Raw genomic sequence first — 13,154 nt, 5'->3', positions numbered from 1 at the left:
ATCTCCTGGCTACAGGAGTCATGGAGATTGTCCTACCTCTGGTCCCCCTCTCCCAGCCTCTGGTCCACCTCTGTCCCTCTGGTCCCCCTCTCTCCCAGCCTCTGTTCCCCTACCTGGGCAGCAATCTGGGCTCAAACAGCCTGGGCCTGCCCACCTCCATAACCTGGCGCTCCCTGAGGGCCAGAGTACCCTCTCTTAAGCACCCTCCACTGACTAAACCAAGATAGCCGCGGCCCCAGGAAAAATGGACACCAGGTAACACAAATCCACTTTTGGGCACTTGGGAACCCTCTGGACTTAGTCTGATTTCCGAAAAGTTTTTGGTCACCAGTGAACCCTCTGGACTTGGTCTTATTTTTGAATTTTTTTTTGGGCACCTGGTAACCCACACTCTGGACTTAGTCTGATTTCCCAAAATTTTTTGGGCACCTGGGAACCCTCTGGACTTAGTCTGATTTCCGAAAAAATTTTGGGCACCTGGTTACCCAAACTCTGGACTTAGTCTGATTTCTGAAAATTTTTTGGGCACATGGTTACCCATACTCTGGACTTAGTCTGATTTCCGAAAATTTTTTGGGCACATGGTTACCCATACTCTGGACTTAGTCCTGATTTCCGAAAATTTTTGGGCACATGGTTACCCAAACTCTGTTTTACTGGTCAAATGTACATGATTTACTTCCAATTTGTACACCCACTTTCCTGGCTACAGGAGTCATGGAGATTGCCCGTCCTCTGGTTCCCCTCTCCCAGCCTCTGGTCCCCCTACCTGGGTAGCACTTTGGGCTCTGGGCACCTGGGACTACTGGGCAAATGTACACGCAATACTTCCCAATTGTACGCCCAATGGGATTCCCCATACTACACATTAGGACATACTCCCCCGGTCAAAATTTGTAATTTACTGGGCAAATGTACACGCAATACTTCTCAATTGTACGCCCAATGGGATTCCCCATACTACATATTAGGACATACTCCCCCGGTCAAAATTTGTAATTTACTGGGCAAATGTACACGCAATACTACTCAATTGTACGCCCAATGGAATTACCCATAATGCACTTCACTCCATACTCCCCCGGTCAAAATTTGTAATTTACTGGGCAAATGTACACGCAATACTTCTCAATTGTACGCCCAATGGGATTCCCCATACTACATATTAGGACATACTCCCCCGGTCAAAATTTGTAATTTACTGGGCAAATGTACACGCAATACTTCTCAATTGTATGCCCAATGGAATTACCCATAATGCACTTCACTCCATACTCCCCCGGTCAAAATTTGTAATTTACTGGGCAAATGTACACACAATACTTCTCAATTGTACGCCCAATGGGATTCCCCATACTACATATTAGGACATACTCCCCCGGTCAAAATTTGTAATTTACTGGGCAAATGTACACGCCATACTTGTCAATTGTACGCCCAATGGAATTAACCATAATGCACTTCACTCCATACTCCCCCAGTCCAAATTTGTAATTTAATGGGCAAATGTACACGAAAATACTTCCCAATTGTACGCCCAATGGGATTCCCCATAATACACATCAGGACATACTTCCCCAGTCAAAATTTGTGATTATTACTGGGCAAATGTACATGCAATACATCGCAATTGTATGCCCAATGGATATTCCCATAATGCACTTTACTCCATACTCCCCATGGCCACATTTTGAAATGTACTGGGAAAATGTACTTGGAATTTTTCCCAATTGTGCACCTAATGGGATTACCCCATAGAACACATTTGTACATACTTCCCCTGTCCATTTCTTGACATTAACTGGAAAAAATTTACATAGAAAAAAACTCAGGTAGGCTAACTCCTGTAAATGTACAGGACTTGTCCTTACCTACTCGTGTACATTTGCAATGTAAATGAATGGGTAGGAAATACTGCCCAATTGTACATTTGAAGGGGACATCTTAAAGACATGGGAGTTGGATTTTCCAAGTGTACATTACGAAAGAAATGTATTGCACATATTTATTAAGCATTTTAAGCCTTTTCTTCAATGTACAATTGGGCAGTATTTCCTACCCATTCATTTACATTGCAAATGTACAGGACTTGTCCTTACCTACTCGTGTACATTTGCAATGTAAATGAATGGGTAGGAAATACTGCCCAATTGTACATTTGAAGGGAACATCTTAAAGACATGGGAGTTGGATTTTCCAAGTGTACATTACGAAAGAAATGTATTGCACATATTTATTAAGCATTTTAAGCCTTTTCTTCAATGTACAATTGGGCAGTATTTCCTACCCATTCATTTACATTGCAAATGTACAGGACATGTCCTTACCTACTCGTGTACATTTGCAATGTAAATGAATGGGTAGGAAATACTGCCCAATTGTACATTTGAAGGAAACATCTTAAAGGCATGGGAGTTGGATTTTCCAAGTGTACATCAAGAAACAAATGTGTTGCACATTATTATTATGCATTTTAAGGCTTTTCTTCAATGTACAATTGGGCAGTATTTCCTACCCATTCATTTACATTGCAAATGTACAGGACATGTCCTTACCTACTCGTGTACATTTGCAATGTAAATGAATGGGTAGGAAATACTGCCCAATTGTACATTTGAAGGAAACATCTTAAAGGCATGGGAGTTGGATTTTCCAAGTGTACATCAAGAAACAAATGTGTTGCACATTATTATTATGCATTTTAAGGCTTTTCTTCAATGTACAATTGGGCAGTATTTCCTACCCATTCATTTACATTGCAAATGTACAGGACATGTCCTTACCTACTAGTGTACATTTGCAATGTAAATGAATGGGTAGGAAATACTGCCCAATTGTACATTTGAAGGAAACATCTTAAAGGCATGGGAGTTGGATTTTCCAAGTGTACATCAAGAAACAAATGTGTTGCACATTATTATTATGCATTTTAAGGCTTTTTTTCAATGTACAATTGGGCAGTATTTCCTACCCATTCATTTACATTGCAAATGTACAGGACATGTCCTTACCTACTCGTGTACATTTGCAATGTAAATGAATGGGTAGGAAATACTGCCCAATTGTACATTTGAAGGAAACATCTTAAAGGCATGGGAGTTGGATTTTCCAAGTGTACATCAAGAAACAAATGTGTTGCACATTATTATTATGCATTTTAAGGCTTTTTTTCAATGTACAATTGGGCAGTATTTCCTACCCATTCATTTACATTGCAAATGTACAGGACATGTCCTTACCTACTCGTGTACATTTGCAATGTAAATGAATGGGTAGGAAATACTGCCCAATTGTACATTTGAAGGAAACATCTTAAAGGCATGGGAGTTGGATTTTCCAAGTGTACATCAAGAAACAAATGTGTTGCACATTATTATTATGCATTTTAAGGCTTTTTTTCAATGTACAATTGGGCAGTATTTCCTACCCATTCATTTACATTGCAAATGTACAGGACATGTCCTTACCTACTCGTGTACATTTGCAATGTAAATGAATGGGTAGGAAATACTGCCCAATTGTACATTTGAAGGAAACATCTTAAAGGCATGGGAGTTGGATTTTCCAAGTGTACATCAAGAAACAAATGTGTTGCACATTATTATTATGCATTTTAAGGCTTTTTTTCAATGTACAATTGGGCAGTATTTCCTACCCATTCATTTACATTGCAAATGTACAGGACATGTCCTTACCTACTCGTGTACATTTGCAATGTAAATGAATGGGTAGGAAATACTGCCCAATTGTACATTTGAAGGAAACATCTTAAAGGCATGGGAGTTGGATTTTCCAAGTGTACATCAAGAAACAAATGTGTTGCACATTATTATTATGCATTTTAAGGCTTTTTTTCAATGTACAATTGGGCAGTATTTCCTACCCATTCATTTACATTGCAAATGTACAGGACATGTCCTTACCTACTCGTGTACATTTGCAATGTAAATGAATGGGTAGGAAATACTGCCCAATTGTACATTTGAAGGAAACATCTTAAAGGCATGGGAGTTGGATTTTCCAAGTGTACATCAAGAAACAAATGTGTTGCACATTATTATTATGCATTTTAAGGCTTTTTTTCAATGTACAATTGGGCAGTATTTCCTACCCATTCATTTACATTGCAAATGTACAGGACATGTCCTTACCTACTCGTGTACATTTGCAATGTAAATGAATGGGTAGGAAATACTGCCCAATTGTACATTTGAAGGAAACATCTTAAAGGCATGGGAGTTGGATTTTCCAAGTGTACATCAAGAAACAAATGTGTTGCACATTATTATTATGCATTTTAAGGCTTTTTTTCAATGTACAATTGGGCAGTATTTCCTACCCATTCATTTACATTGCAAATGTACAGGACATGTCCTTACCTACTCGTGTACATTTGCAATGTAAATGAATGGGTAGGAAATACTGCCCAATTGTACATTTGAAGGAAACATCTTAAAGGCATGGGAGTTGGATTTTCCAAGTGTACATCAAGAAACAAATGTGTTGCACATTATTATTATGCATTTTAAGGCTTTTTTTCAATGTACAATTGGGCAGTATTTCCTACCCATTCATTTACATTGCAAATGTACAGGACATGTCCTTACCTACTCGTGTACATTTGCAATGTAAATGAATGGGTAGGAAATACTGCCCAATTGTACATTTGAAGGAAACATCTTAAAGGCATGGGAGTTGGATTTTCCAAGTGTACATCAAGAAACAAATGTGTTGCACATTATTATTATGCATTTTAAGGCTTTTTTTCAATGTACAATTGGGCAGTATTTCCTACCCATTCATTTACATTGCAAATGTACAGGACATGTCCTTACCTACTCGTGTACATTTGCAATGTAAATGAATGGGTAGGAAATACTGCCCAATTGTACATTTGAAGGAAACATCTTAAAGGCATGGGAGTTGGATTTTCCAAGTGTACATCAAGAAACAAATGTGTTGCACATTATTATTATGCATTTTAAGGCTTTTTTTCAATGTACAATTGGGCAGTATTTCCTACCCATTCATTTACATTGCAAATGTACAGGACATGTCCTTACCTACTCGTGTACATTTGCAATGTAAATGAATGGGTAGGAAATACTGCCCAATTGTACATTTGAAGGAAACATCTTAAAGGCATGGGAGTTGGATTTTCCAAGTGTACATCAAGAAACAAATGTGTTGCACATTATTATTATGCATTTTAAGGCTTTTTTTCAATGTACAATTGGGCAGTATTTCCTACCCATTCATTTACATTGCAAATGTACAGGACATGTCCTTACCTACTCGTGTACATTTGCAATGTAAATGAATGGGTAGGAAATACTGCCCAATTGTACATTTGAAGGAAACATCTTAAAGGCATGGGAGTTGGATTTTCCAAGTGTACATCAAGAAACAAATGTGTTGCACATTATTATTATGCATTTTAAGGCTTTTTTTCAATGTACAATTGGGCAGTATTTCCTACCCATTCATTTACATTGCAAATGTACAGGACATGTCCTTACCTACTCGTGTACATTTGCAATGTAAATGAATGGGTAGGAAATACTGCCCAATTGTACATTTGAAGGAAACATCTTAAAGGCATGGGAGTTGGATTTTCCAAGTGTACATCAAGAAACAAATGTGTTGCACATTATTATTATGCATTTTAAGGCTTTTTTTCAATGTACAATTGGGCAGTATTTCCTACCCATTCATTTACATTGCAAATGTACAGGACATGTCCTTACCTACTCGTGTACATTTGCAATGTAAATGAATGGGTAGGAAATACTGCCCAATTGTACATTTGAAGGAAACATCTTAAAGGCATGGGAGTTGGATTTTCCAAGTGTACATCAAGAAACAAATGTGTTGCACATTATTATTATGCATTTTAAGGCTTTTTTTCAATGTACAATTGGGCAGTATTTCCTACCCATTCATTTACATTGCAAATGTACAGGACATGTCCTTACCTACTCGTGTACATTTGCAATGTAAATGAATGGGTAGGAAATACTGCCCAATTGTACATTTGAAGGAAACATCTTAAAGGCATGGGAGTTGGATTTTCCAAGTGTACATCAAGAAACAAATGTGTTGCACATTATTATTATGCATTTTAAGGCTTTTTTTCAATGTACAATTGGGCAGTATTTCCTACCCATTCATTTACATTGCAAATGTACAGGACATGTCCTTACCTACTCGTGTACATTTGCAATGTAAATGAATGGGTAGGAAATACTGCCCAATTGTACATTTGAAGGAAACATCTTAAAGGCATGGGAGTTGGATTTTCCAAGTGTACATCAAGAAACAAATGTGTTGCACATTATTATTATGCATTTTAAGGCTTTTTTTCAATGTACAATTGGGCAGTATTTCCTACCCATTCATTTACATTGCAAATGTACAGGACATGTCCTTACCTACTCGTGTACATTTGCAATGTAAATGAATGGGTAGGAAATACTGCCCAATTGTACATTTGAAGGAAACATCTTAAAGGCATGGGAGTTGGATTTTCCAAGTGTACATCAAGAAACAAATGTGTTGCACATTATTATTATGCATTTTAAGGCTTTTTTTCAATGTACAATTGGGCAGTATTTCCTACCCATTCATTTACATTGCAAATGTACAGGACATGTCCTTACCTACTCGTGTACATTTGCAATGTAAATGAATGGGTAGGAAATACTGCCCAATTGTACATTTGAAGGAAACATCTTAAAGGCATGGGAGTTGGATTTTCCAAGTGTACATCAAGAAACAAATGTGTTGCACATTATTATTATGCATTTTAAGGCTTTTTTTCAATGTACAATTGGGCAGTATTTCCTACCCATTCATTTACATTGCAAATGTACAGGACATGTCCTTACCTACTCGTGTACATTTGCAATGTAAATGAATGGGTAGGAAATACTGCCCAATTGTACATTTGAAGGAAACATCTTAAAGGCATGGGAGTTGGATTTTCCAAGTGTACATCAAGAAACAAATGTGTTGCACATTATTATTATGCATTTTAAGGCTTTTTTTCAATGTACAATTGGGCAGTATTTCCTACCCATTCATTTACATTGCAAATGTACAGGACATGTCCTTACCTACTCGTGTACATTTGCAATGTAAATGAATGGGTAGGAAATACTGCCCAATTGTACATTTGAAGGAAACATCTTAAAGGCATGGGAGTTGGATTTTCCAAGTGTACATCAAGAAACAAATGTGTTGCACATTATTATTATGCATTTTAAGGCTTTTTTTCAATGTACAATTGGGCAGTATTTCCTACCCATTCATTTACATTGCAAATGTACAGGACATGTCCTTACCTACTCGTGTACATTTGCAATGTAAATGAATGGGTAGGAAATACTGCCCAATTGTACATTTGAAGGAAACATCTTAAAGACATGGGAGTTGGATTTTCCAAGTGTACATCAAGAAACAAATGTGTTGCACATTATTATTATGCATTTTAAGGCTTTTTTTCAATGTACAATTGGGCAGTATTTCCTACCCATTCATTTACATTGCAAATGTACAGGACATGTCCTTACCTACTCGTGTACATTTGCAATGTAAATGAATGGGTAGGAAATACTGCCCAATTGTACATTTGAAGGAGACATCTTAAAGACATGGGAGTTGGATTTTTCAAGTGTACATCAAGAAACAAATGTGTTGCACATTATTATTAAGCATTTTAAGTCTTTTCTTCAATGTACAATTGGGCAGTATTTCCTACCCATTCATTTACATTGCAAATGTACAGGACTTGTCCTTACCTACTCGTGTACATTTGCAATGCACAGAGGGGAACCCCTAACAGGTATGAGGTATGTTCTCCCCTTTCATGAACATTGCTTGTTGTGTTTTTCTTGGACTGTACATTTGCTGTGTAATACATTGCCACTGGCAATGTATTACGCAGGCCCTGGACGTAAACAAGGCCCGAAACACATCCTGTGTAGTAGTGATTTATGTGTTTTTGACATATTGCGGCCCGTAGGACGCTCATAGACACACCGTTTTCGACGTGCTCCATCGGGGGAATGGGGTGATGAATCATCCACACAGTTATGCCAGCTGTGTGCAGTTTTTCATTCTGCAATTGTACAATTTGTATTCAGCAATTGTACACTTTGCTCTCTCCCATTGACAATACATTGCCTACTCCTCAAATTTCACCTCAAGCTTTAACGGGTTTCCGAGTGTCGTAAAGAGCTGTGCTTCGGATATGTTCATCGGGGGTGGGCCTAGTCTACCTGGTACGATCTGTAGCCTCCTGCGTCCACAGGAAGTCACCTCTGACCCCCGAAACTTTTTGCAAGTCATCCCATAGACAATACATTGCCTACTCCTCAAATTTCACCTCAAGCTTTAACGGGTTTCCGAGTGTCGTAAAGAGCTGTGCTTCGGATATGTTCATCGGGGGTGGGCCTAGTCTACCTGGTACGATCTGTAGCCTCCTGCGTCCACAGGAAGCCGTTTGTGACCCCCGAAATATGTTACAGGCATCCCATGTATAATACATTGCCACCGGCAATGTAATACGCAGGCAATGGACGTAGACTAGGCCCGAAACACATCCTGTGTAGTAGTGATTTATGTGTTTTTGACATATTGCGGCCCGTAGGACGCTCATAGACACACCGTTTTCGACGTGCTCCATCGGGGGAATGGGGTGATGAATCATCCACACAGTTATGCCAGCTGTGTGGAGTTTTTCATTCTGAAATTGTACAATTTGTTTTCAGCAATTGTACACTTTGCTCTCTCCCATTGACAATACATTGCCTACTCCTCAAATTTCACCTCAAGCTTTAACGGGTTTCCGAGTGTCGTAAAGAGTTGTGCTTCGGATATGTTCATCGGGGGTGGGCCTAGTCTACCTGGTACGATCTGTAGCCTCCTGCGTCCACAGGAAGCCGTTTGTGACCCCCGAAATGTGTTACAGGCATCCCATGTATAATACATTGCCACCGGCAATGTAATACGCAGGCAATGGACGTAGACTAGGCCCGAAACACATCCTGTGTAGTAGTGATTTATGTGTTTTTGACATATTGCGGCCCGTAGGACGCTCATAGACACACCGTTTTCGACGTGCTCCATCGGGGGAATGGGGTGATGAATCATCCACACAGTTATGCCAGCTGTGTGCAGTTTTTCATTCTGAAATTGTACAATTTGTTTTCAGCAATTGTACACTTTGCTCTCTCCCATTGACAATACATTGCCTACTCCTCAAATTTCAACTCAAGCTTTAACGGGTTTCCGAGTGTCGTAAAGAGCTGTGCTTCGGATATGTTCATCGGGGGTGGGCCTAGTCTACCTGGTACGATCTGTAGCCTCCTGCGTCCACAGGAAGTCACCTCTGACCCCCGAAACTTTTTGCAAGTCATCCCATAGACAATACATTGCCTACTCCTCAAATTTCACCTCAAGCTTTAACGGGTTTCCGAGTGTCGTAAAGAGCTGTGCTTCGGATATGTTCATCGGGGGTGTGCCTAGTCTACCTGGTACGATCTGTAGCCTCCTGCGTCCACAGGAAGCCGTTTGTGACCCCCGAAATGTGTTACAGGCATCCCATGTATAATACATTGCCACCGGCAATGTAATACGCAGGCAATGGACGTAGACTAGGCCCGAAACACATCCTGTGTAGTAGTGATTTATGTGTTTTTGACATATTGCGGCCCGTAGGACGCTCATAGACACACCGTTTTCGACGTGCTCCATCGGGGGAATGGGGTGATGAATCATCCACACAGTTATGCCAGCTGTGTGCAGTTTTTCATTCTGAAATTGTACAATTTGTTTTCAGCAATTGTACACTTTGCTCTCTCCCATTGACAATACATTGCCTACTCCTCAAATTTCAACTCAAGCTTTAACGGGTTTCCGAGTGTCGTAAAGAGCTGTGCTTCGGATATGTTCATCGGGGGTGGGCCTAGTCTACCTGGTACGATCTGTAGCCTCCTGCGTCCACAGGAAGTCACCTCTGACCCCCGAAACTTTTTGCAAGTCATCCCATTGACAATACATTGCCTACTCCTCAAATTTCAACACAAGCTTTAACGGGTTTCCGAGTGTCGTAAAGAGCTGTGCTTCGGATATGTTCATCGGGGGTGGGCCTAGTCTACCTGATACGATCTGTAGCCTCCTGCGTCCACAGGAAGTCACCTCTGACCCCCGAAATGTGTTACAGGTTATCCCATTGACAATACATTGGCTACTCAACACAGCCTTTAAAGTGTTTCCGAGTGTCGTAAAGAGCTGTTCTTCGGATATGTTCATCACAGGGTGGCCTCGTCCTGCGTCCACCAGATGTCATGTGTGACCCCGTCCCCCAAAGCTGTTTCGCCCAATGGAATCCATTGGGTGACCTATTTTGACCTTTATCCCTCACAGACAAGCCATTTTCGATGTGGTGCATCAGGGGAACTCTAACTTTGCTCTTCATCTACTCTACCTCTTGTCTACACCTCTATTGCTGCTCGCCTCTGCCCCTCATCCATCACTTCATTAGTCCTCCATCATTCTGCGACTCCGCTCTTCCTATAGCACTACACACCTCCTCCTGATCTCCCCACCATACCGCACCTCCTCTATGACCATGCGCCTACTATATCACTCTGCCCATCCTCCTTATCTCCACCCCTCCATCAGTCCATGCCTCCTCAATAACACTGCGCCTCCTATATCCATGGGGACCACCTCCATCATTCCACACCTCCTCTATGACCCTGTGCCTCCAATATCTCTCTCTACCCCTCTTCCATCAGTCCATGCCTCCCTCTATGACACAGTGCCTCCTTTATCACTCTGCACCCTGTCCAGACTGTCTCCTTCTCATGTACAGTTGGGCAGTATTTCCTACCCATTCAAATACATTGCAAATGTACAGGACTTATCCTTACTGACTCGTGTACATTTGCAATGTAAATGAATGGGTAGGAAATACTGCCCAATTGTACAATGTAGAAAAGGCTTAAAATGCTTAATAATAATGTGTAATACATTTGCTTCTTCATGTACACTTGTAAAATCCAACTCCCATGTCTTTAAGAAGTCTCCTTCTCATGTACAATTAGGCGGTATTATAAGTACATTTACCCAGTATATGTCAAAATTTGGACTGGGGGAGTATGAGTGAAGTGTAAAATGGGGTAATTCAATTGGGAGTACTACTGGTACGTACTATGAGTACATTTGTCCAGTAAATGTCAATATATGGACTGGGGGAATATGGAGTGAGGTGTATTATGGGGTAATTTCATTGGGTGTACAATTGGGAAGTATTCTAAGTACATTTGCCCAGTAAATGTCATAATTTGGAATGGGGGAGTATGGAGTGAAGAGTATTATGGGTGATCCCATCGGGCACACAATTGAGAAGTATTATAGGTACATTTGCACAGCAAATGTAAAAATGTTGACTCCGGGGGTCTCGGACCAAAGCGTATGGGTAGTCTCATTAGTTGTACAATTGGGCAGTATAACTTGTACATTTGCCTAGTAAAAGTCAAAATTTTGACTTTGGGGGTCTCGGACAACAGCATATGGGTGGTCTGATATGTTGTACAATTGGGCAGTATAACTTGTACATTTGCCTAGTAAAAGTCAAAATTTTGACTCCAGGGTCATCTGACCGAAGTCTATGGGTGTTTTAATAGGATGTACATTTGGGCGGTATAATTTGTACATTTGCCTAGTAAAAGTCAAAATTTTGACTCCAGGGTCATCTGACCGAAGTCTATGGGTGTTTTAATAGGATGTACATTTGGGCGGTATAATTTGTACATTTGCCTAGTAAAAGTCAAAATTTTGACTCCAGGGTCATCTGACCGAAGTCTATGGATGTTTTAATAGGATGTACATTTGGGCGGTATAATTTGTACATTTGCCTAGTAAAAGTCAAAATTTTGACTCCAGGGTTCTCTGACCGAAGTCTATGGGTGTTCTCATAAGATGTACAATTGGGCGGTATAATTTGTACATTTGCCTAGTAAATGTCAAAATTTTTGACTTGGGGGGTCCAGGACCGAATAGAATGGGCAGACCCATTGGGCGTACAATTGGGCAGTACAACTGTACACGGGCAATATAAACGACGGTCACCTCAGCTGGCCAACTCTAGAAACCCTGATTCTCCTCCAGTTTGAGTTCGGTGGAGCTAGAGTCCCTCTAGTGGAATTTTCATGAACTGCAGTTTTGGCAGGAGGGCTGTACACCAAGTTAGTAAAACTAGCCTCCTGCCGCCAAACAGGCAGCTTTTTTTTTTGGGAGGGTAGAGCGTCAATGTACAATGCATGCCCATTCATTTTTGTCCATTAAGGTAGTACCGGGCCTTACCTTGTTTGAAGAGAAATTGGCGTGGCGTACGCAGAACGGCCGCTAGGTCCGTCCGCTCCACGCATCGACTCGGTATTGCAGTACCTCCGAGAACGGTGCACCCTCTGTTTCCTCTCAAAGAGAAGAAGGACTAACCTTCACCCCACTTAAAAACGCTGCCCTGCTCAAAAAGCAAGCTAACAGGAAAGAGAGCTTTTGGGAACTTGGTGCTAACACTTTTTTCTGGTGTTCTCACTGTTTATCTTGGAAAAAGGGAAAAAAGGTCAAGAGACTGTGTGTGTGTGTGTGTGTGTGTGTGTGTGTGTGTGTGTGTGTGTGTGTGTGTGTGTGTGTCTGTGTGTCTGTGTGTCTGTGTGTCTGTGTGTCTGTGACTGTGTGTCTGTGACTGTGTGTCTGTGTGTCTGTGTGTCTGTGTCTGTGTGTCTGTGTGACTGTGTGTCTGTGTGACTGTGTGTCTGTGTGTCTGTGTGTGTGGTTTATTTTTGTGTCTTTCCATCTGGTTTCAAATCCACAGGCAACATTACATGTTAACCACTATATCAACTCCAAAGTAGAATTGTGAACTCTCTCCCTTACTTAGCAAGCTAGCATTAGCAAGAGCTCTTGCGAACTAGGTGCCTGCGAAGCGCTTTTTCGGCCTGTTTCAGTTTTCCCTCCATTTTACTTAAAAAAATAAAAATAAAAAAACGATAAAGGTCAGGAGGCCATGTGTCTGGCTGGCTGGCTGACTGGCTGGCTGACTGGCTGGCTGACTGGCTGGCTCCATGCCTGCCTGCCTGCCT

The sequence above is a fragment of the Esox lucius genome, unplaced genomic scaffold (assembly GCF_011004845.1).
Source record: "Esox lucius isolate fEsoLuc1 unplaced genomic scaffold, fEsoLuc1.pri S27, whole genome shotgun sequence".
In the NCBI taxonomy this organism is placed as follows: Eukaryota; Metazoa; Chordata; class Actinopteri; order Esociformes; family Esocidae; genus Esox; species Esox lucius.
The sequence above is the reverse complement of the archived record's forward strand: the minus strand, read 5'-3'. Positions refer to the sequence as shown.